The sequence below is a fragment of the Sturnira hondurensis genome, unplaced genomic scaffold, assembly GCF_014824575.4.
Source record: "Sturnira hondurensis isolate 20B ecotype Veracruz unplaced genomic scaffold, ASM1482457v3 Scaffold0014384, whole genome shotgun sequence".
Lineage (NCBI taxonomy): Eukaryota > Metazoa > Chordata > Mammalia > Chiroptera > Phyllostomidae > Sturnira > Sturnira hondurensis.
The window spans coordinates 42,289,899-42,315,414 of record NW_028087015.1 but is presented as its reverse complement, the minus strand read 5'-3'; the positions used below and the strand labels follow the sequence as shown (position 1 = coordinate 42,315,414).

General features: G+C 44.4%; 1 protein-coding gene and 1 long non-coding RNA gene across 3 annotated transcripts in view; both read right to left on the bottom strand.

The window, feature by feature from the left end:
• The window catches only part of GHR (growth hormone receptor), a 218,056-nt gene that overhangs the window by 127,181 nt on the left and 65,359 nt on the right, over positions 1-25,516 (bottom strand). The gene's annotated exons all lie outside the window — the stretch shown is intronic.
• On the bottom strand, positions 907-7,081 carry LOC118998818 (uncharacterized). Its single transcript, XR_005068956.1, has 3 exons — positions 7,068-7,081; positions 3,651-3,657; positions 907-1,167 (listed from the first exon to the last, which is right to left on the bottom strand). It is a non-coding gene; the product is annotated as an uncharacterized LOC118998818 (long non-coding RNA).

The window sequence follows — 25,516 nt, the reverse complement described above, 5'->3', positions numbered from 1 at the left end:
CGTTACAGCATGACGACAAGTTGGATGGGTTGAAGCCAGTGATAAGTTTATTTGAGTCTAATTTCATTGCTTCACTAAGGAGCGAAAGAACGGAGCTCCTGGGGGGCGGGGCATCCCTCCATTCCTGTGTTCACTGGCATCTCGCAGATGCACCTAGGTGGCCAGCCCGCAGCACTTCATTTGTTAGATGAAGGGTCAGTGAATGGACCCCCAACCTCGGTGCCCCCTGGAAACCCTAACATACTGAACTGTGAATGTTTAACCACAGTCGCCCGCTATCAGAGGTGTGAAATAGCTGACTAGCAAATCGTTAGCACCACCAACATTAATTACAGGACATTTTGGTCAGTTGAGCAGGAAGACACAACACTTAGATAAAGTGGTTTTTGTTTCTTTTCAACAACCTTGTAACAGAGGGAAGTACATCTTTCTAAAAAAAAAAATCGCACGTCAACTAAAAGGTGCAAAACACGAAGCACTAAATGAATTACATGTACAAGCAACATAAGAAACTGAATACCTGCGTTCTAGCTTTAAAGCTTTGTTGTCTTCCTGCAGCTCCTTGCCGGGTCAGAACCAACCAGATGATGCCCGTCACTGAATGTGGGTGGAGCTGCTGCTCACGCAAATCCCTGTGACCAATATCCTGTGTGACCAACAGTCCTGTCTATACCATCAACACTAGGAGACTGTTCGTGACTTAGAACGACAGACACAATCGGCAAGGCCTTTGCTGGTGTAGAGTCCCTCTGCCTGCCTGGCTTTCCTCTGTGGTACGCGGTAGCCATCCTGTGACACGTAACACAACGAAGCCCTTTGATACAAGGCACCCTCACAGGGGAGCACTCATTTGAATAGATTGGTTAACAATGACTAGAGATGGGGCTCTCAACTGATGGTGAATGGTGATAATTTACTTGAAGTCACACGTTGGCTGTGTAGAAACGGCTGTTTGACTGATACCTCTAAAGCCCATTCCCAAGGTCAGATGCAAGGGTCCATCAGCGCCTCCTCCCTAAACCTGGTCTCTCTCCAGTGTCTGCAACACAAGCCAGAAACCTGGGAGTCACCTGGACACTTTCTCTGTTCCTCTAGCCAGTTCCCCACTGTCAGTGTTACCTCTGAAGTGTCTTTGGAATTCATTCTGTTCCCTTTCTCCTCTCCAGGCTTCCCCCAAGCCCCAGCCGCCACCTCCTCCTTGGTCTTCAGGGATGGGCTGCCAACACCCTCTCAGGCTCACTTCAGTCCACTTTTCCACAAAAATTATATTTTGAAACAGATAATACAAATGGTTATACAAGGACTGCAGGAAAGTGAAAGACCTTTAGGAAAAAGACCTGGCTTATTACTAAGTTATTTCTATCCAGGTTTTGTACCCAAACCCCCCAACCAAACTGCATGCTGAGCAATGTATTCTGAAACGGTGTTAGTGGGACAAATGCGAGGCTTTCTGCTTCAAATAGAATTTTATTCCTAGAAAGTTCGTATTTATACCAAGAAGATAATGCACTAAATGAAAAGGAGTACAAGATGCCGGTCTGCAAAATGACTGTTTTCCCCACAGCCAATTCTGATTATTCTTCTGATTATAAAAGCACAACACTTGCTTATTTAGAAATTTGATTAAGATTAAAATGATGTAAGATAAATTCTGGATTCCTTTTATGTGACTCTCTAGTAAAATTTCTAAAGAAAGTTGAGGACAGACCCCATACAAATGCTGCTTCTTTTTCAGTTTGTTTTTGATTTTTCTTTTTCCATTGAATGTTAGCAAGTAGTTAAGTCCCTGCCAGTCAGATTGCCACTTTTCCTAGGAAATGCAGCCGTTAGCAATTCTTTGTTGATTCAAATGAAATCAACCAGGCTCAGCTAATATTAACTGATTGAGATTAAAGTCCTAATATGAACACCTAGCCAATAGAAAAATATTTAAAATTAAATGCTGGGTGACTCAGGCAGATTCTATCAGCTTGGAGAAGTGCAAGTGAGAGGAGAGGGGGCATGGGCACGTCATAAGAAAAGCCATGAAGGACCATGACGTGCTGAGAGATACATGAGAAGGGATACACACAGCAACGTAGAGCTGGGATCGTTGCAGTAAATCCCCGTGATACGGCATTTCCATAAAAGCAATCTTTTCCTTGCTGGCTAAAGAAGCACAATGCCCACCCTCAACCAACCAAAACCAAAAACTGTGAACGTAAAATTTAATGGCTACGTTAATTAATATTCCATCACATTCCTATTGCTCACCATTAGGTTCAGTGCCTTCCAAGCTTGTTTAAATAAATGGAGGGGTGCTGTAGTCTGAATGTTGGTGCCCACTCCCCATTCCTATGTTGAAACCTAATCCCCACCTCCTGCTTAAGATGGCGGCACAGGTAAACGCAGGTCATCTCCGTGCACAGCCACATCAAAATTACAACTAAATTATAGAACAACCATCATTCAGAACTGGCAGTAATTGAGTCAAATGGAAGTCTGGCAACTAGAGAATTAAAGAAACCCCCTCCATCCAGACTGGCAGGAGGGGTGGAGATTCAGAATGGGCTGGTCCCTCACCCATGTGTGGTGGATAAAAATTTGGGAGGGATATCTTGGGAGTGAGGAGTTCCAGCCCCACACCAGGCCCCAACCCAGGGTACCAGTGAGAGGAAGGTAAGTCCCTATAACACCTGGCTGCAAAAATCAGCAGGAATTGAGTAGGTGGAAGAAACATCTGGAGTCCCAAGCAGTTCCTCTGAAAGACCACACACGAACTCAGACTCACTCCCTCTGAGCTCCAGCACTGGAGTGGCAGCTTGAAAGGTACCAGTAGCATATAGGGAGCAAATGGAAATGGCTGGCAGCAAGGCAAGAATTGGTGGACAGTTTTCTCCCAGATAGAAAGGTGAGTTACGCCACAGGCCCAGCAGGTGGGTGCCATATCTGAGACTCCATCAACCTGGATAACACTATTTACCCTGCCCTGGAGATCCCCTGAGGCTCCATCCCATCCAACTTGCATCTGTTAACAATGGCTTTTCCAAGTGAATGTCTGGTCTTGGCTCAAGCTTCACAACTTCTTAAATCCTTTCAAACAAGCAACAGCTGGCCTCAGTGACCCCTTAGCTCTCTACCTCTTACTAGGTGGCCCCAGGCACTGCACTAGCAGCAGCCAGCCTAGATTCACAGCTTAGCTTCCCCTGGGAATCTTCAAGCCCAGCACAAGTAGCAGTCACCTCAGATTGCTTTATAGCTCGTGTAGAGTGGCCCCGGGCAAAACATAGGTGGAGGCTGACCTTGGCCTGCACCACCCAGGAAACTCCAGGGCCTGTGCACCCAAAGATGGCTGCAGACCACATCAGAGCACCACCACCCTCCCCCTGCACAGCTGAACCTCCACAGAGGGCGGATGTTGCTGGTCAGTGGTCACAGTCCATCCTTGCAGCTGACTGGCCTGGATAAATCCCTCCCAGTGACCTGCCAATGGCAACCAAGGCTCAACTACAAGAGGAGGGTGTACTCAGCCCTCATGAAGGGCACACATTGAGTACCCAGCTTGGGAGATAGGAAGGGCTGTGCCACTGAACCCTACAGGACACCTACTATATTAGGCCATGCTACTTGGGAAATCATAGCAGCTCTCCCTAACACACAGTAACAAACACAGGGAAGCTGCCAAAATGAGGAGACAAAGAAACATGGCCCAAATCAAAGAACAGGTCATGACTCCAGAAAAATAACTAAACAAAATGGAGGCAAGCAATCTATCAGATGCAGAGTTCAAAACACTGGTTCTAAGGATGCTCAAGGAACTTAGTGAGAACCAACAGCATAAAAAAGATCCAGTCGGAAAGGAAGAATGCAGTAATTAAAATAATAATTTACAGGGAGTGAATAAAGCCAACAGTAGAGTGATAAAGCCAAGAATCAAATCAATGATTTGGAACATAAGGAAGCAAAAAGACCAATCAGAACATGAGAAAAATAAGAGTCTAAAAAACAGTATAGTGTAAGTAGCCTGTTAGACAATTTCAAGAGGTCGAGCATTCACATCATAGAGGTGCCAGAAGGAAAAGAAAAAGAACAATTGGAAATCTATTTGAAAAAATAATGAAAGAAAACTTCCCTAATTTGGCAAAGGAAATAGACATGCAAATCTAGGAAGTGCAGAGAGTCCCAAACAATATGGATGCAAAGAGGCCCACTCCAAGACACACAATAAAAACGGTAAAGCTTAAAGATAAAGAGGGAATCTTAAAAGCAGCAAGAGAAAAGCAATTAGTTACCTACAGGGGTGTCACCATAAGATTGTCAGCTGATTTCTCAAAAGAAACTTTGCAGGCTACAAGGAACTTGTGAGAAATATTCAAAGTCATGAAAAGCAAGGACCTATAGCCAAGATTACTCTACCCAGCAAAGCTATCATTTAGAATCAAAGGCAGATAAAGAGCTTCCCAGACAAGAAAAAAAAAACTAAAGGAGTTCATTATACCAAATTATTATTATACGAAATGTTAAAGGGACTTACTTAAGAAAATAAGATAAAAAGTATGAACAGTAAAATGGCAATAAATACATACCTGTCAACAATTGAATCTAAAGTATAAACTAAGTGTGCAAGAACAGAGACAGAGTCATGAATATGGAGAGCATTCTGATGGATGCCTGATGGGAGGGGGTATAGGGGAATATAGGAGAATGGGTGAGGAGGTGAGGGGATTAAGAAGTACAAATAGGGAGTTACAGAATAGACATGGGGATGTAAAGTAGAGTATAGGAAATGGTATAGCCAAATAACTTACATACATGACCCAGGGACATTAACAATGGAAGGGGGATTGCCTGAGGGAGTGGGTGATATGGTACAGAGGGGGACAAAGGGAGAAAAATTGGGACAACTGTAATATCATAATCAATACTCTATAATTAAAAAAAAAGAAACCTAATCTTCAATTTGATGGTGTTTGGCAGTAGGGCCTTTGGGAGGTGATTGTGATGAGTGGTATTAGTGTCCTTGTAAAAGTTATCCTGGAGAGTTGCCTCTGCTATTCCACCATGTTAGGACACAGCAAAAAAAAAAAAAAAAAAAAGGTCAGGTGTCTTGAACTAGGAAGTGGGTCCTCCCTGAACATGGAATCTGCCAACACCTTCATCTTGGACTTCCCAGCGTCCGGAACTGTGAGAAATGAGTCTGTGTTGCTCATAAGCCACTCAGTCTATGGCATTTCTGTTATAGCAACCAGAATAGCTAAGGTGAATGGAATGGAATAGAATAGACTGTTTCTTTACATGAAATTTTTAGTGCATGTGTATGTGGATGGGCTCACTATGTACACCCCATACTTTCTTCCTGTGGATAGAACTCAAAAAAGTTTGTAGGTCATTGATAGAGACTACTTCTAGTCTTTCAGTATTATAAAATAACAGTGTAATAAACATCTCTGGGGAGTAAAGGGATTTGGCCTGCATTTCCACGTATTGCCTAATGGTTGATTCCCAGAAGTGATGGTGCTGCATGAAAGGGGTAGCAATTTGCAAGATTTTTTGATTACTCAACTGCTTTTAAACTGTCCTAATGTAGACTCCGATGAGACCAGCAGAGAACTTCAATGTTACTGTACAATTGCCAGCAAACTTTTTCTTTTTCTTCCATCTTTGATCATTGAAAGAGTAAAAATGATCTTCCTTTGCTTTAATTCACATTTATTTGAGACCTAATTCTTGAAGCATTTAGTATGATTCTCTGTGCATGTCCTTTCACTTTTGTTTGGTTCCCTTGTTTGTTGGAGCTTCTCCATTTCTCTCTGCTTTTTCACACGCATCTTTTTAAGGGAAGCATCCTTATTATTCTCTAGAGAATATTAATTCCTTATTTTTATTCCCTATTATCAAGGAACATTAATATTAGAATATTAATTCCTTATATTTATTCCTTATTATTCTCTAGAGAACCTTCTCTCTAGATGCAGGTTTAGTAGAAAGTGAAAAGGAGAGAGAACATTTTAATCTGCTTGACTTTGCCAGGCTGATATCAGACTAGTCTTAAGCTTTTACCCTTCACTTTACTTTGAGCGCAGCTGCCTGGTAAGGCATATTAGCCTTAAATATAACTTCAAAAAGTAACCAATGCCAGAGGTGCCGGCCAATGTGGGCTGCAAGTTTAGGCTTTGAGCTTCCTCCCCTGTGCCAAATACTGCAGCGGGAGGCTTATTTTTATTTAACTAAGATGGTAGTCCTAGAAATCGAGAAGGAGCCCTTACGAGCCACAGAGGGTACACTGAGAAGCTACAACCCATTTATGGTGAGAGTTTCAGGAGGAAAAAATTTCATTAAATTTAAGAAGTCAGTTTTGGAAGAGGTTATTGTTGATAACTTTGCTAAATTAAAGAATGGAACAAGCCTTCAGGATAAAAGCTCGTAGTAATCCCTAAGTAGTATAAATAAAAAGTAAAACTAAAATAGGGCATCAGGATTTAAAAAACCCTTTAAATGTAATTTTAAAGAGGCAGATCAGCTACAAAGGAACACACACAGATTAGTAGAAAGATGTTCCTTAGCAACAGTGGATGCCAGAACACAAATGAAAACCTTTGAAGTGGTAGAGAAATAATTTTTTCATTTTTGATCAACTCAAATTTGATACTTAACTAAACTATCACTAAGTCTTTTGTGTGTTCTAGGGGGCATGTAAAAACTGGGGGTTTACTGCCTAAAGACTCTAGTTTAAGAAATGACTAAAGAATCTATTTTGAAAAAAGACAAGAACCATCTTAAATACATTCTGAAATTCTTGTCTTATAAAAAAAGTTTCTCTTCCTACCTTGCTATTATTCCAGTTACTATCCTTGTAGCTATTGAACAATTTCTCTACTTCCCTTTAAAACAACACTTCTCAAAGGAACTGCATTATACTCTTATCTGTAAACCCTCTTTTCCATCATCTTAAACCCCCTTAAATCAGGCCTTAACTACCACCACTCCAATAAAACAGCTTTTTTCCTCGTCACTGAAGACTTCCATATTGCTAAATCTAGTGGTTACTTCTTAATCATCTCACTTGACTTACTAGTATCATATGACACAGTGGATAACTCTTTGAAACAGCATTGTCCATTGAGTCTCCCATCCCACTGGACACTTCATTTTGGTCTACATCATGATGACCCCTTCATTTCCCCAACCATGTAATAATGGAATCGCCCCAGGACTTATCCTCTGCTCTGGTTTTCTCTATGTACATGTATTCCCTAGGCAGCCTCATTCGGTATTATGACATTAATACTATCTACAGGGCTATTTTCTCCAAATACATACTTCAATTCAAACCTCTTGTTAAACTACAGGTTCATATATCCAATTAACCAATATTTTTCTTGTGTTTTTGATAGATATCTCAAACTTACGAATCTGTAACTAAACTTTCGATTTTACCCTTCTGCTCATTCTACTGTCTTGGCCATTTCAGTCACCATCACCCTCATCCCTCCAGATCCCCACACATTTCACCCATGCCCCTAACCAGTCCATCAAAATCTTCTCCAACTATGTCAGACTATACCTCCCAATTACATCCAGAATGTGATCACTTCTACCATCTCCATCTTTATCTCCCTCATCTGTCACCAATATTTCTTATCTGAAATATAACAGTTTTCTAACTGGTCTATATGCCTCTGCTCTTAAACCCTTTACTCCCAAATACGTAAGGTACCCATCATGATCTTGATCTCACTAAAACAAGATGTCAGTTCTTGTTCGGCGCCTTCCGATGGCATCCCATCCCACTCAGAGTTAATGCCGACACGCCCACTGTGGTCTGTAAGTGACACTTGGCTTCCCTTGACCCTCACACCCCGAGCCTCACCCACTGTCTGTCTCCATTCCTTTTCTCATTCCTTCTGCTCCAACAACACTGCACTCTCCGATGTTTCTTGAAGACCCTGTCAAGTATATGCTGTTTCCTCTGCCTGGGACACTCTTCTCACAGACTTCCTTGACGTATCCATTCAAATGTCACTTCAGCTATGAGCTCCTTTTTAACAACCTAGATCGATAAAAACTCTTATTTTTCTCCACAGCACTTATCTTTATTTGGTATATATTTATTTGTTTATTGTTTTTTCTCTCTCTCCTCTTGTTAGAATGTCAACTATATGAGGTCAGGGACTTTATCTATTCTGTTCATTGCTGTATTTCCAAGCACCTATAACCATGGCAGGTCAATAGAAGGAACGGAGCAAGGATTTATTAGGTGAATAAGTAAAGGGTAAAAAAAAGAAAAGTAAAACGTGATGACCAATTCAACTAAATCTTGCTTGTAAAGTCAATATGGACTACATTTTCTTTTATTTTTTAAAAGATTTTATTTATTTATCTTTAGAGGGGAAAGGAAGGAGAGAAATATCAATGTATGGTTGCCTCTCGTGAGTCCCCTGCTGCAAACTGGCCTGCAGCCCAGGCATGTGCCCTGACTGGGAATCGAACCATGATCATGTGGTTCGCAGGCCCATGCTCAATCCGCTGAGCTACACCAGCCAGGGCTTGGACTACATTTTTTGTTGATTAAAAGGTTAAAGCAAATTTTACACAATAAAAATAAGAAAAATAGGTAAGATTATCTCCAGGAACAATTGAAACCAGACTTTCTACTTTCTTTGGGATGAACAGAGATAATTTATGTAAAATGGGAGCAGCCATGTTGGTTGATGTGGAAGTGTGCAGACCGACTGAGGGGTGCACAGGTACCAGTGACAAGGTGATTTTTATAGGCTTCTGCTGCCTTAAGAAACAGCAGGGTGGGAAGAGCCACACCACGGAGAACTAAAGGGGTCCTAATCACAGAGCCTAAGAAGAAAGAGAGAAGCTGAGCCTGGTCATAATTCTTGGAAAAGCGGCAGGCTTCACATAGCTCAGAAATAAGAAAAGGACATGGTTTAGGCTTATGCTCCTAAAGTTGATGTTTTCATCCTCAATAGGCAGAAAATAGAAAATCTTTATTCCTAGGTAATTACTATATTTGAAACAAAATAGAAAACCTTTACATTTTTAGCTTTTCAAGGAGACATTTCGGAAAAGTAATTATTTAAATCAATAGTTATAAAAAGCCAGTCTACCAAAATATGTTTTCAGACTTTCCGAAAACAAAACCCAAAAGACAACACAATAAAACATCCCAATTCCAGCAAGACTTAGACCAGGAGCGCAAGGTAGCTCAATAACAAAGATCAACGTCATCCACTGCATTAATACTTTCAAAGAGACAATCAAATGGTTATTCTAACATTCGGAAGACCACTGCTTATAATTTAACATTTATTTATGACAAATTCTTAACAGACTACAAATAAAGAATAGTTTCTTCATCTGACAAAATATGTCACTCAAAAACCTATACCTACCTGCACACTGAAAGTGAAATTTTTGAAGCATTCTCACTATTATGCAGTACGAGATAAAAATGCTTATTATAAAAGCATACTATTTACATAGATAGCATAATACCTTGTAAGCACAGGAAAACTGAGATCAGAAGAAAAAAAGCTTAGAAAAGTACAAAGCAGATATGGGATTTTAGTATACCACAGAGAACACAGTGCAACTAGTGGAGAAAGAATGGAGATTTTCAGTGAATGGGGTTGGGAGTAGTTTTTCATATGGAAAAATAATCCGTATTTTATACCATATACATCATTAACTCTGCATAAATCATAGAAAAAGTCATAGATCTTATATCTTAGGAATAGAAGGGATAACAAGACTGAATATACTTCATAAGCCCAATTTAGGCAAGCAGGATATTGCTATTATAGAGATGAAATTTACTGACACCTCAACTGAGCAGGGACTAAGTGACCTGCCCAAGAGATAGGCTGTGTCCCTGAGAATTGAGAATGAACTTCACTTCGTTCATGAGTAAGGGACATCTGCTTTTGTGCAGGCTGTCACACTGAAAACTGGCTGGGTGGATCCACCTTCTGGACTCGGATGTCTGCTTCCTTCCAGAACAGGGGCCTGGGCCACCCTGACTGTGGGTCAAGCCACCCAGCCCTGCAAGGTTTGATGACACGGAGTACACTGGGGTGGCACAGTGTTAACACATATGGAGAAATACATTTGAATATATGTCTTATAGTATTTATCAGCTGACTGTGACTTGTGACATCATTAGATTTTTCTCCTAATCCCACAGTTGAACCACCCAGACTAAATCCCGTCACCATGAAATGCCATTAAATTGTTCCACTTCGTTTGTGTTCTACATGGTTACTGGGTCTTTGGAAGACACTGACCTTTGAAGAGGGTTTGTGGTAATCATATCTGAGACCGGATCTGTCTCTATTCTTTTTAGCGACTGTTGCCATACAGTCCTCACTGACCTTCTGTTTTCCTACTCTTTTGTCTCCAGCCCCTCATGGACTTGGCTGCTAGGAATCGAAAAAGTCCTGTCTTGACCATGACATTGTCCGGCATATTACTCTTTAATGACTTCCCATTGCTTAGGGCCCTGAGTCCCCAACAGGCGATCAAGGTCCCATCCAAACTGGTTCTGGTCTACTTTCAAGCTACGTTCCTTTACACTCAACTTCATTCAATTCGCTACATGGGCAGGCCCTCGCTTTGACTACTTGATAGGTTCATTACCACCTGGAGTACCTCCTATTTTTCCTTTTCTGCACACTTTAGCTCTTTCCATCTTGTAAGAACTACCAAACATCCCAGGTCCACCCGATGGTCCACCCCATGGGCTCTTCCTTCAGACAGTGCTCAGTCACCGAGTCAGGTGGGATTTTTTTATGCTCTGAAGCCCCACTGTGCTTTCTTTGTCCCACTTGCCCTCAGTTTATCACAGCCCATCTATGACCACGAGGTGTGAGTTGTCTTCTCTTTTCCAAACTACAGATTCCTTTGGGACAACTGAGGCTTAATAAACACACTTAGTGTGAAACTGACACTACTCAGTACTGGAGAGTGCCTGAGAAATGTGATCACATGGTGTGGAGAACAACGTGTATTTAAAAATCATCAGGGCTTTTCAGCTGGGACTTCTCATTCTCTAGTGCCCAAAGGGAAAGCGATCTAAGGCTTCAGAAGCAAGCCCTCATCTTTGCCTCCTCTATTATTTTGTATAATGCTTGGAAAATTATAGGTCCTAATAAAATGTTCTTTTTCTCCTCCAGTAAATGATCCTTGGTCGAATGGAAGCAAAGCCAACTACCTCACCACAAGGTACACAATCTTTGGGTTTTGATACTTTCTTATTAGAGGAGAAACAACCTTGGGAGTGAGAGGAACTGCCCAGCCAGTGACCATAATGCCAACCCCCCCACTGGCAGCACAGAACAGGGGTGATCAAACATCCTTCTCTTCTTCCAGATGATCTGGGAGCAGGGATGGGGGCTTTTCACCTGTTGTTTTAAGATTAGAGAAAAATGTTCTCATCCTTAGCAGTTTTATGTTGCTCACCATAGCTAGTGTTGCCAGAATGAAAAAAGTTGTAAAATGATGGAAAGATCAATCTCCTAAAATAGAATATATCTTTTTTTATTGCCATTTGATTACAGTTGTCTGACATTTCTCCCTGTTGCTCTCCACTGTCCCTCCTACTCCCTGCCCCCCTGCATTTACAGCCACTTTCAAGCTTCAAATGGAAAATGTCTTTGAACAAGATATTTCAACAGATTGCTGAAAATGGAGAGTCTCTGCTTTCTTCTGGTAAGTACTAACGTGCATAAGTTTCTTACATAATGGATGAGAATAAATGTCTTTGACGTACAAATGTTTTTCCTTGCATTGACCGAAATTTGGCAATCAACCTGCATCACACTTTTCCTTATACGGTAGCTCAATCAACCACTGCCCTTTTCTTACGAATCTGGTCATCTGCGTCCCCTCAAGAAAATACTGGTAGGGATGTTTTCCTCGGTGCAATATAAAACTACGGAACGATTGAGAGTTTATTTTGACCAAAGGTCTTATCTGGGTTCCCCCTTCAAAAAAATTCCAGCTTATGAATTCATAACACCCAAAAAGTCAAGCTGAGAAAAAAAAACATGATGATAATCTTTCTTTTTTGCCAAAATTTTAAATTTGGACAATGCAAATAAGTCTTTCAAAATTATTTTTAAATAGGTGAGAGAACCCATGAATATGCCCAAACCTTTTCACCCCAAACTGTTTCCCCAAATTTTCTATTTGCTCAATTATTTTCATTCAGCTCAGAAGTAGAGATAGTTTATATGACTAGAACTCTCAATCCAAGTAACACTTTCTCTTTTAAAAAGAGAACTCAATTTTTTCTTTTCTTTAATTAAAAAGTTTTTCCAGTAAAGCAAAAAAAAATATGATAAGAATAAGAGTAATGATAAATTAATACAAAAGCTGCCTAAGTAACATGAGAGAAATGTGCCAAGTGTCTTCGGCTACCTCCTTCCTCACTAGACAAGCTCTTTGGCAGATGAAAATCATTAGCAGGAGATGCTGTGAAGTTTCTGAATGTGTTGGACAAGTTTCAGAGATTGACAGCATAAATAGCTTTATAAACCTAAAGCAGCATTCTAAATGACACCCAGAGGCCGGTGTGTCTGTCACAGGCCTGACAGGCAGAGAACAAGAAATGCGGATTAAATCCTGAGAGATGCTGGCCTCGCCAACTGGAGCCTCATAGGATAGACAAGGGGGAGCCGGTATGGCAGACACCGAGTTCTCATCTGCAAACTCCGGCACCAGCATCCCGGGCGCCCCCTGCTGCCCCAGGAGAGAGGAGGTTAGGGCTGAGCCAGGGTGCAGGCCCGGCTCCACAACCTCCACCACAGCTGCTGTGCTTGCCAGATGTCATCCTCAGACAAAAAGGAGAATGGGACTCCTCACTATTTGCCTCAGCCCCTGCCCATCCCCACCCTCGATTAGTTGCTCAGTATGCATCTCTGAGCACCTGTTGTATACCCCCCACCCTCCCAGGCATGGATTCCCATGAAATAGGAGACTGATAATGAGCTCTTATTTCGTGGATCTGACATTGCAGCGGGAGGAAATAGACTCTGCAAGGTGAACAGAGGGGCTACAAGAAACTGTCCAGTGGAATGGCCGCTATAAAGAAGGCACAAAGGGGCTCTGACAGAGGGTGGAGGCGGTGGCCTTGGCAGGCCTGAGAGGGTTTGTCCTACAGCTGGGGCCCCAAAGACCTGGCAGTTGAACTGAGACCTGAACGACAAGTGGACCCAGCTATGCCAACATCTGAGGGTGAAGTATTCCAGATGGGGAGACAGGAGCTCAGTGGGCGAGGAACAGAGGGATGGTCAGTGTGGCTGGAGTGCAGTGAGCTGCATGTCTTCAAGCACCTGTGTTACACATGCTTATGTCACTACCACATGTTCTTCAAACTTGGGATGAAACGAAGACACACAGGCACAACAACATACCCACGCCCGAACAAGCATGAAGAGGTCTTGGGGTCTTAGGTACACAGTAATGACCCTCGCGACCTGAGTGAGGGTCAAGAGCCTGCCCTTCATTCTGGTTTGTTTTCCAGTGCTGATGCATTTGACCAGTTCCTTCTGTTGAACACACACACAGAGTGCCTATGGCTAGTTGGGTGAAGGAGAGCAGCTATGCCTACGGGAGGAACTGCCCCCCATAAAGGGAACGCCACAAGGCCTTCCCTGACTCTTCGGATCCCCACAAGATGACAAGGTATCTTGTGGTGCGGTGACATCTCCCTTGCTGTTAACTCCCACTATCTAGTATATTCTGCCTTGAATAATAGATGTTTCAGGATTTGCCTTCTTGCCACTGTCAACCTGTAAGTCACTTCCTGGCAGAGACTGTCTTAATAATTGTTCTCTTTTCAGTACCTAACACAGAGCCAGGCGCACAGTAAGTGCCCATTAAATGATCAATTCCCCTTGATCGGCTTTGGCTTTATTAGTCCAATATTCCCATTTTCGTAGAGCAATGGTACTCAAATCATATAATTGTTTTGTTTTTGGGTGTAAGTAACGAATCCTCAAGAACTTTCATGTGATCTGCCAAAGGGAAGATTCCCAGCAATGCAGGGCCTAAAGTGACACTCAGTGAGGCTTGTCGAATGCATGTAGGTGCGTCTGAGTGGACAAATCCGTGAATAAATTCCAGCAACAACACTGTACTCAGGGTCATTTAATTCATTCAGCAAGGAGTTCCTACTGTGTGCTTGGCATCAGCTCGGTGCCACAGAGACAACGGAGAGGAAAACAGACATGCATGCTGCCCTAAGGGCCTGCTGGTCTGCTGGGGAAGCGGACTGAAGTCATCACACGTGCATGGAATTGTAAGTGCTACGAGGAAATACAGGAGTTAGTTTGAGGACACCAGAAGGCCTTTTTGAAGGGTACCTGAAAGACATGGTCGACTCGATTCCAAATGGAGACGAGGTCAATGCCAGCACATAAGCATGAAGTCTTTTCAGAAAGCAGGACTGTAAACAGAGAACACGTAATCGAGAAACATGGCAACCGATGGTAGGTGAAGTTGCCCCTTGGAAACTGGGTATGGTTCACTGAGAGAATGTGTGGACTTGTCCTCTCTGGGCATCTTCGAAGCCAGGCTAGAGCTGTTTATATGTGTCCCGATTGTGTGAGGTCTTCTTTAAAGACAGAAGGATACACTCAGAAACCTCAAACTGTCTTCTGCAGGCATTCTTTGCACATACCACATTCTTTTTTTTTTTAACTAAACACTTCTGATGTAACAGCTCAGCTGTTTTTCTGAGGTATACCAGGAAAAATTAAAATTTATGTAATGAACCGAATTATGATGCATGGCCCTTAGTCTTCCATTATTCAGGGGAAACAGCTAAGTGCAACTTTGGTTCAACTTTCCAAAAAGTTTTGGGCTGAGGACAAGCATGGAAAAATTCAAGCCCAAAGGAGAAATTTCCAGAAATTTAGAAGCAAGTGAAAACAGGGGGTTATAACAGTTCAGGACTTGCTGCCAGGAACAAAGTATATACGATATTATTTATTACCGAAAGCTTTTCAGAGAGGCAGCATCTGGTTTCAGGGAGGCCTTGCTTTCATCCCATCCAGCAGCTGGACCGAGCACTGCAGCCCAAAGGAGATGAACCAATTTGCCAAGGTGACACAGAGCACTAGTGACTCTTTCCAGATTAGACCACAAGAGCCTCGGGTCCCTGGAATGCCAAGAATAAGTCACATGAGCAGTGGAGAGTTTTAACACTTTTTATGGACTCCAAGTGGATTCTTCAGCTTTCTTTTTCTATTTGTGTTTATGTTTTCAGCGTCCCACAGAATCCTCCTTTCTCGTTCTTCTCCAGTGGGCGGATCAGATGACAGCTTGGCTCCCTGTGAATGCCGAGATTCTCGAAGCCCTCCACTAGGAATCATCCGTCTGGGACGAGTGTCCCCCAGCAGGAAGAGTCAGGGCTGGTTCCGCCATGTCCCACTCACACTGGGAAGGCGGGATGGTGATCCGAAAGCTGGCTGGCGCCCAGCCAAGGAGCCGGGCGCTCCGCCTTGCTCATGCCCAGTGTGCCCCTCGGAGGCCCCAGAGAAGCTGAGGAAGACGGGGAGTCTGCCAGGAGAAAGTGCCCTAAGCTTTCACTTCTCTTTGAGCTTCTTTCTCTGGTGTTATTTCTCCCAGAGCCCTGGCTGCAGAAAACGTGTCCCTTCATTCCTTTTGCATTCGGCTTCCACACCGACAGGAGAGAAGGAGGCTGTTTTCTCCGGGTATGGTTTCCCCATATCTCAGCAAGACAATATCATTTATAACACATACACCCACACAAAACTTGTTTAATCAGAAATTTCAGTGTTAGTATAATAGTGACCAACTAGTGAATCTCTCTCTGTATATGTATGTGCACACACACACACACACTTATTATTATTACTACTAATAAAATGATCACTATGTTAATATATAACAATACAGTCATTATTAGAATCGTGATATCAAGAGGCCCGTTTTAGGGAACATCTAAACTTCTGGCTGACGGAGAACGACCGAATGTGATTAGACCAGGGAGCGGAAGGCACTCAGCCAGTTAGCTGTGTGAAGGGAAGCAGCGTAGGCTAAAACAGCCCGAAGAACAGCGGGAAGGGAGCGAGACCTCCTTCGGGCCTTAGATGCTGCAATGGCAACAGGGCGCAGTGGCATCGAGAGAGAACGGGCGTTCGGGAGCACATGACGATGGCCAGAGGAGGTGCCACTTAACTAAGGTAAAAAGTGTCCTCTCGGAGTGGCCGCGCCCTCCGAGTCTGAATAGACAATACTGCTAAGAAACATATGGCAGTTCCAATACAACAGGATTTGAGACATTTTCGCTTAAAACTCATTATAGAAGTCGAAACACAGTATGGATACAAAGCATTTCACTTTATGTTCCTTTACACCACAATTTTCTTTCATGGAAACATACGAAATCGGTCCTGCCCATAAAGAAAAATAATGGCATTTCAAACACGAGGACTCACGTTTTGGTTTAATGTGCATTCTAGTCCCCCTTGCCTCAGTATTCCAATGGACAGCTATGCTAATCTAAACATTGCACTCATTATTTCATCAGTTGAGGGCCTACTATGAGCTGTATACTGACCCAGCCCAAGAGGTGATAGCTAACACTGCAGACGCATCCCTACGCAACTGGAGCTTCTGGCCCAGACATTCAGTCTTATTTCAAATTTTAGTTATTGCTTTGATAAAGCTCAGTTCAGGTTTTAGAAAGGAAAACCCCATAAGGAAAATTCTTAAGCTCTTACTATCTATCCAAGACTTATTTTCTCAACCTTCCAATTAGATCACTGATATTAAGCCCACAGCTATTGCTGTTCTTAGAGGAAAGAGCTAAGGCAGGATAAAGTGTTCTTTTTTCACTTTGAGAGACGAATCTCTAAATAATAAACGTCTAATGAGTTAACCAGTAGGTTTGGTCTGGTCGCTGCATGCCAAACTAGGCGCCCTGACCAAAGCCAGGGCAGACCGCCTGCAAAAGATGCCTTCAAACACTAACCGTAACCCGTCCTCTGCCAGCAAAGCTAAACCGACACCCTTAGCCAGCCCCGGTAAATAATTACACATTGTGGCAATCAAGTGCAAACACCCAGGTCTCAAAGTTTGCCCCAAGCACCTGTCCAGAAACTCCTTTGTGCCAACAGGGATCAATATGACCACAGGGTACACCAGGAAACTGGCCACGACGGAAGTCCCACAGACCTCTGCTGCAATAGGAGCTCCAGTCTTTTGCTGAGGAGGGCCAGGGACTTTCACCACCACTCAGACACACCTATGGCTCTCTTCTTGGGGAGAGCTAAAGAGTAGCCATTTTGTATTTAAGATTCTTCCACTTTCCTCCTCCTTTCTTTCACCTCCCTCCCCCCCCAGAATGTCCCGTCTCCTCTCCCCTCACTGTTTCTCCTCTACTTTTCCTACAAGGTGAGACACGGTTCTAGCTCTTCAAACGTATTACCTCGTTTTGCAAGCCTATGAAAAAGGAACTCTGAAATCTTCATCTGTCGCAGAAGGGGACCCTGAAGGCTGAGGTCAGGCAGCTGGGAAGCAGCAGAACCAGGATCCCCATCAGCCCATCTGTCTCTAGGGTCCTCACCCGCTGCACTGCACTGCCTCTCTATGTGGTTTGGCCTCAGTGTTTATGATAAAGATGAGCTGTTTTTTAGGCATTAAGTAGAAGAATAGCTGTGATATAGTAGAAGGAATTCATCTGAATATTTGCTATGCTTGCATGAAATCTAATAAACTCTCATACACCAAAATGCTTTAAAGGTGGTCATTAATGGGGCAATTTATTAAGGTTTTATATCTCGACTGTGCCAACTTCAGGCTTCTTGCCTCTCTCAGGTGGGAGCACATTGACAAAAGTAAGGAACAAATACCAATTAGAGGTATGACCCAAATGAATAAATAAAAATTAAATAACAATAATAATCTACCCTATAATGTCACAGATATTCTTTGGACCTACTTCAAAAAGAAGTAAAATAAAGTCTGTTTTTTTTCTTTTTTTTTAAGATTTTATTTATTTATTTTTAGAGAGAGGGGAAGGGAAGAAGAAAGAGAGGGAGAGAAAAATCAATGTGTGGTTGCCTCTTGTTCTCCCTCTACTGGGGACCTGGCCTGCAACCCAGGCATGTGCCCTGACTGGGAATTGAACCTATAACCCTTTGGTTCGCAGGCTGGCACTCAATCCACTGAGTCACACCAGCCAGGGCAAGTCTTTGTTTCTATTAACACTATTATCCATTTCATGGGTCAGGAAGAACTTTTGGTAGGCATAGTTCCTAGATTTAAACTAAACAACTCGATGGAAAGAAAGCGAAAGTATTAGCTCCTAGAAGATCAACACACGGAATGAATTCATAAGCTGTGATAAAACTGAAAAAAGGGAAGGATGGCTCTTGCCCTCCTCTACCAAAGTTTTTATAGCTCAACTCAGTTCTTACTGGTTGCGAAGGCTGGACCACCCACCAAACTTGCTCCAGCTAAGTAAACAGCTACAGTTGAGAGAAGTGCAAACTTCTTGGCTTACTGCTTTCCCATCCACCCAGTGTCAATTCAGGCCCAAGTTCCAGCAGGTTACAGACTAACTCCTCCAGAACGCAACCGGGATCTCAATTAGGCCTGACTGCAGACGCACAGAATCACTGTTAGCCTTCCACCCGCATGCCCCATCACTCCTCTTTCCTCTGAACAGCCGCCCGGTGCACACGGGTCGATGAGACTTAGCAGACACAGAACATACCTACACGGAGCCCATGAAAAAAGGAAAAGGCAGCAGCTGATATCTCGGGTTCCACTAGTAAGCTGACAGTGTTTAATGACAGGAAGAGAGCACACTGAAAGGTGGAGAGGGGAAAACAGGATAACAGCATTGCCAACGGTAGCTGTCTGCGTGAAAGAGATGCTCGCCTCCGGCAAAGGAAACTACACGCAAAAGAAAACTGTTCTCACGAGGCACGCAGAGTTGCTTTTGGGACTGGCCACAGTTTTCCTTTGGAGGCATCTGTGGGTTTGGGGGAGGGACCAGGTTCAAGGGTTCTGTGGAACTCAGATGTGATCAGGGAGACGCAGCGGCCACCATGGAGTCAGCAAACACACAGCAAGTGCCTACCTGTGTAAGATACAGCACTTGGGTTTGGCCTGCATCACGCTTTATGACCTTGTGGTGCAATTTCAGCCTGTGCTCTTGATAAAAGGTGACTGCCCTCTCCTGGCCACCTTTTATGACACTGGCTGTTTAAGATTTAGCTGTCCCCACCACCTGTCCTCATCGTTCTTCTCCCTCGGAGTTGTCAAAAACTCCCAGTGAAATGGAATGTCTCACCGGTCCTTACAGGTGTAATTTTTCTTCAGGCGTTGGAGACTAAATGAAGGAAAGCTTACACAGCCCCTTTATCAAGTGGAACTCCTTTATCGAATGGCTCGTGTGACTTCCGGAGACCCCCCCAATCTTTTCTTTCCATCAGCCCTCCCATTCTGTAATGACTATGCCCCTTCACCTGTGTCCTCGTCCTGCAGAACTCCAGGGTCAGCGTAAGCGTCCACTCCCAAGAGACCCCAGCCCAGTCAGGGCCCTCGCGCCCTTTCTCAGTTAGGCTGTGCCCCAAGCTTCCACCTGTATTTCTCAGTCCCCACACTTTGTTCTGTGGCTCCTCCAATTATGTTGGTCTCACAATAGGTCTGTATCTCTGAATCTTTTCTTTCGTCTTGCACCTGTGGCATCATCCTGTAGAACAGTTTGATGTAAACCCAGGTAAAACTTGCTTTTTGAGGTTCATGAATTCTAGCAAGGAGGGATAAGAGACCTGGTTATAAGAAAAGCAAGACTGGGGATCCCACCAAGAGGCAAGGTGTGGATTTACCTTTTCAGGGTGGCGCGTCTAGGTGTGCTGATGCAAAGAGGTGCCCTTGCTCCCGGGAGATCTGCAGAACAAACCTGGTCTGCGACCTGCACCCAGAGCCACTCACTTGTAAGCAGCTGACCTTCTGTGAGCAGAACCCAAAACCCATGTGAGACTCATCCACTAACTTCAGTACATCTTTTACTATAATTAGCCACGTGTCTCAAGACCATTTCGAGAGCTTGCCAATTTTGACCGGGGAAAAAAAACAATTCTGAGCAAAGTAGTTTTTATTTTATTTTGATTTTCCTGTAAGTAATGTAGCAATTTTTTCAAGGATCTACAGGATAGTAAAACATTTTTATATTGGTCTCATTAATGTTTTCAGCCAACTCACGCTTGCTTGCTAGAAAAAGGGAGGAGGGGAAAAGAGGGAGGTAACACAGGAGCTAAAGTCACAGATAATCCCCCAAACCTCTTTAATTGAGTTTTGGCCTCACCCTGCTAAGCCTTTTATCGGAGCTGCTAAGAAATAGCCAGTGTGACATATTTAAGTTTCCTCTCCTCTGCTTCCTCTCCCCCAGACAGCTAATGAGCTTCGAAGTGGCCAAAGATAGCTGGCCTCCACTCTGGGCGGGGAGAGGGCCATAGGCTGGACAACCTACGAAGTCATCTGAACACCAGCAAGAAGCTGTGTACTTCTCATGCCAGTCCCAGGAAGTACAATTATTTCAGAGGCTGAAAGGGCATTTTTTGCTCAAACATCTGCTCCTGCCTACTTGAGAGCTCGCCAAAGAGGTACATGTGTGTGGGGGGTTAAAGGGTCACGTCTCTAGTCATCATCTGAGTATTGAATTTGGCTACATTTGTCTACTGAGCGCAGACACATGGGGGAACTCGTTAGTGGCATGCAGCCCGCCAATGGCCGCGCAGGGACGTGGCTTATGAGGGCCACCATTTTCATCACAAACCTCAACCAAGGCTCAACTCAACCTATTGCTCTGATTACTTAAAAAAAAAAAGTCTCCCACAGCTGTAAGTTCAGGACAGCAAAGTAAGAACGTCAGGGTGATCACAAATGTTTTGGGCTCACAATGTTGGGGTTCACAATGCTTTGGGGTGAGAAATGACTCACCCCAAATTGAGAAGTGAGTCAGAGATGGTAGAAGGAACCTAAACGCCCCCCCCCAAAGAGGAAATGTCAGAGCTTCTAGGTCAAGTCAAAAATGTGGAGTATCAATATGTGCCATCAAGCTGGTTTCCAATCGGCACCTGCTAGTCAAGGATTTTGATACAGAGTAAGTTTGCTGTAGAGAAAATGCAGAAATAAATATTGATAGATCATTCATACATACACATACACACAAGTGTATACTGTTATACAGATATATACACAAATGCTTACATATATACATTCATGAGACAAATAGGTCTTTCTGCATATGCCAGGTACTCATCTAAGAACCAGCACAAGCCACAGAAGCTTAAAGCCGACAGTGTCAAGAAGCCCAGGATTGGTTGGGGAAGGTGGGAAGACTAGTCCAGTCATAGCGCTTAGAACCGTGATAGCTCCCTGGCTGGATCAAGTCCAAACTCTTCATGGCACATAAGCTCGCCTTTCTCCTCTGCCTACCCCCCACCCCTGCTACCTCCACACCAAATGATTCACCATACCAGTCCCGGAACCTGAAACCAAGGGTCCTTATGACTTTGATTAAATTTAGCTTTAAATCCTAGTGCTAGAAGTCATCTCTCTCTGTCTGTCTCTACACACACACACACACACACACACACACATCCCTCGGAGACCTAGTCTCTGCCCCCCAACCCATAATCAGCAACCCCCAGGGTAGCAGAAGACAATAGCCTGGCCTGACAAATGGCCACAAGGTCAGCACCTCTATAGGCAAAGGTAGCAACTTGACCTAAGTTATATTGCAGCTCCTGAGCCCTCGGGTGGAGTGACCTACTGGCTACTTTCCCACAAGACCAGACAGATGGGCGCCAGAGCAGACCTCAGAACTGTCCTCAAGACCTGGAGAAATGATTCATTACCTTTACCTCACCTCTGGTCAAGCAGCTCCCAGCATGACCCTGAACCCCCTGACCCAGTGCATTGAGATTTTGCCCTTATCTGTAACCTACCTGCCACTGGGCAGCACATCTCTGGGTCAGCCAATTCAATCAAACTATGTTTCTTTCTGTATTGCAACTCCTGCTCTTGCATTTCATCGGGCCAGGCAGACTGACCCAGACCTGACTCAGTGGGCAGGCTCCTGACCCACCGGGAACCTGCCCATTTCTGTGCCGCCCACCATTTTCTGCTTTGAGAACATCTGGACGTATTATAATAACCCCTCTCCACAACTGCTCTCACCACCACCCTTGGGAAGCCTTGCCAAGAATCATAGGGTGACAGTCACCTGTCCCATCAGCACAAAGTGAACATGGCCATCACTTGGGAGTGCTGGAACGAACTGGCTTTCTGACCATCTACCGAGACCGGCAGTGGGTGTAAAGGTGATGTGTTCAAGTTCCCATAAAAATTGTATTCTCCTGCGGCCTACTAGCAGCCAGAGCACAGGCTGAATCTGAATGGCCTGTGGACTGAAGTTTTCATCGGCAGCAGGAGGGCCTGGATTCCTAAACTGGGAGAATGGAGCACGTATGCTGGTGGGGGCACAGAAGGTCATGCACAGCCTGCATCACCAGTTCTTTCCCAGGAAACCCGGGTAACAAATTACTAAAACAGCAAAGCGGTGAAGGTGTGAACAAGCCCAGGGACAGTGTGGTAGGTTAAGAAACAGCATGCAAGTCTGATGCAGACCAAATAAAATACGAACCCAGGTACAGAATACCCCATCCCTGCCATATACCAACACATAAACAAATCGGAAAAAGACACAAAGGCAGATGATGGACTCTTCTAGGTAGGTAAGAAGGAAATTCAGGAGCATTCTAATGAAGTTTGATTTCATTCATTTGTTCATGCGACAAATATTTACAAAATGCCTTGCCCGTGTGGGACCACATTCCCAGCACTAAAGATATAGCAGAGAAAGACAAAGGTGGCAAATGAAACCAAACCACCCCAGGCCTTGCCTGCACAGAGCTACTGTGCTCATGGACAGGGGTCAGGCAACGAGTGAGCAATATTAACATGTCCCAGATGACGATAAGCGCTCTGGAGAAGAAAACACAATGGTGTGCGGCAGAGACTGCCTGGACGGGGGGGGGGGGGGGGGGGGGNCCTGGACGGGGGGGGGGGGGGGAACACTCTGCAAGGAAAAGTTAAAAACAAAGATTTGAAAGAGATGAGGATGCCCAGGAGGATTCCTGCAGGTAGAGCTCTCTGGCTGAGGACACGAGCAAGAGCAACAGCCACAGGCTCCGGGTAGGTGCTTGCCGGACACATCTGGGAATCAGCCAAGATGACAGTAAGTGAGGACAGGCTGTTCTGTTACAACATGTGTTTCTAATAACTCGCATTAGCTCATCGGCTATTGGTAAATAGTAGGATAGTGTTGGTATAACATGGAAACAAGATTTTTCTTAGGCACAAGGAGCCAGAATAGCAGGAGCAGAACTCCAACCCTAGCAGGAAGGGAGACAGTCCACAGGTGGGCAGCCCCGTCGAAGGTAACTGAGGACAAGCACCTGCACCGGAGCTGTCTCCCCAGAAGTACGCCCACTTCTCCAGCTCCCCCAGCAGACCCCTCGTTGCTTTGGGCGGCAGTGCAGTTTCAAAGCTGTGGAAGACAGGGGAGGTCTGCTCCGACCTTGGGCTTCTCGTAAGCCCTCTTTCTGCAGAGTGAGTTTTGCAGAACACAGAGATTTACAGGGCACGTGGATAGTGTTATAGCAGAAACATCTGGCCAAGGGAAATCAAGGATTACTGGGAACCCCACCATGAAGAGCCTTCCAGGCCACTAGGCAATGGGAAAGAACTGGGTGGGGGTGGGGGGGCTGGGCATAGGATGGATGATACAATGTGCTGAAAATGAACTGGTGGGTGGAGAGGGGGCACAAGTGCAGAGATGAAGGAGCCTTTTCAAAGATCCCCTTGAGAGAGGGCGGGGCTTGGATGAGGACCGTAGCAGTAGAAATGGTGTGAAATGGTGTGAAATGGTGAGGATTTGCTCATGAATTGGCTTTGGGAAAGGACAGAAAGAAAGCAGTCCAGACGATGCCAATATCTTTTATTAGCAGCAACTAAGGGATGGAGGTATCACCAACTGACATGGAGGTGACTGAAGGATGATCCAGTTAAGGATGACCAATTCATTTACGGGAAGCTTAATTTTGAGGCCTACAGAATACCAAATGGAGATTTCAACTAAGTCATTGACAAGACGTGTCTAGAGCTCAGAGGAGATGAGTTTGTAGGTTTTCAGTGTATAAAATATTATTTAAAGCCATGAGTGTAAATGTATTCAAATTCCCACCAAATATTGTTTTTCCAGCAACCTGCTAGCAGCTAGAGCCCAGGCTGAATCTACAAAGCCTGTGGATGGAATTTTTAACTCTGAGCATGTGAACTTGACTCCTGGCCTGGGAGCAGGAGCTGCTGTGAGTGGCAAAGGGGTAGAGAAAAAACATGGCCTGAGGCCCTGTTCCTGGGTCATTCTAACAGAGGTTGGGGTGATGAGCACAAACAGCAAAGAGAACTTACAAGGAAGACCTGTGAGGGGGAGAAAAATCAGGGAAGACTGGGGTCCCAGAGACCAAGTAAAGAACAGGGTGTGGGTGTCCAAACAGGTTGAGGAAGGTGAAGACTGAGGACTGGCCATGAATTTAGCAACCAGGATGGTCCCGGCAGCCAAGCTCCCTTTCCAGTTGCCATCTGCCCACAATCAATGGAGTACAGACAACTGTCCCAAGGGGTTTTGCTGAAAAAAGGAATTAAGAAATGGGGCTAAAGAAAGACAGAGGATCCACATTTGTATGTGCATTTTTTTATAACATTGGGACATTACAGCATGTTCCTGTGATGACTGGAATGACCCAGTGGTGAAAGAAAATAGATAATATAAGAGCGAAGGAGAAACATTTCTGGGTACATCCCTGATTAAAGGCAAGTGGGAAAGCAAGGGTGGAAGGGAGAGGCGTGACTTAGAAGCTCCTCATTAACGGGGGGGAGGGGGGACAGGGTGTACTTGCTTTGGGGTTTTGGGGGGCGAGGCAGTAAGGCCGGAAGAAAGGTTATCTGCACAGAGGTAGGATGTGGGATAAGCATTAGGGCTTGAGGAGTGAGGAGGACAAGGCATGCAACGGTTATTCAGGGGGGTGGGGGAGTGAACGGGTGAGGGGGATGGGGGCATGGCCAGGCGTCGCCGAGGGCTCAGTGAGGTGGTGGCTGTGAATTTACAGTGAAACCAGTCAGTGAGCTGTTTGTTCCAGCATCACTTGGCTCTCAGGCACGGGCATGGTGTACGCGGAGAGCTGGATTTAATCTGGGTTGGGATGTTGCCAGATTAAAGTAGGAGGATGTACGAAAAGTACAAAAGATTATGATAATGAACCTCTGTGGCGAGAATGATGTGTCCCCCCAAATTCACATGTTGAAATTCTTATACCTGAAGGTGATGGTGTCAGTAGGTGGGAACTTTGGGAGGTGATTAGGTCGTGTGGCTGCGCCCATAAAGGAGATTAGTGCCCTTGGAGAAGTGACTCCGCAGAGC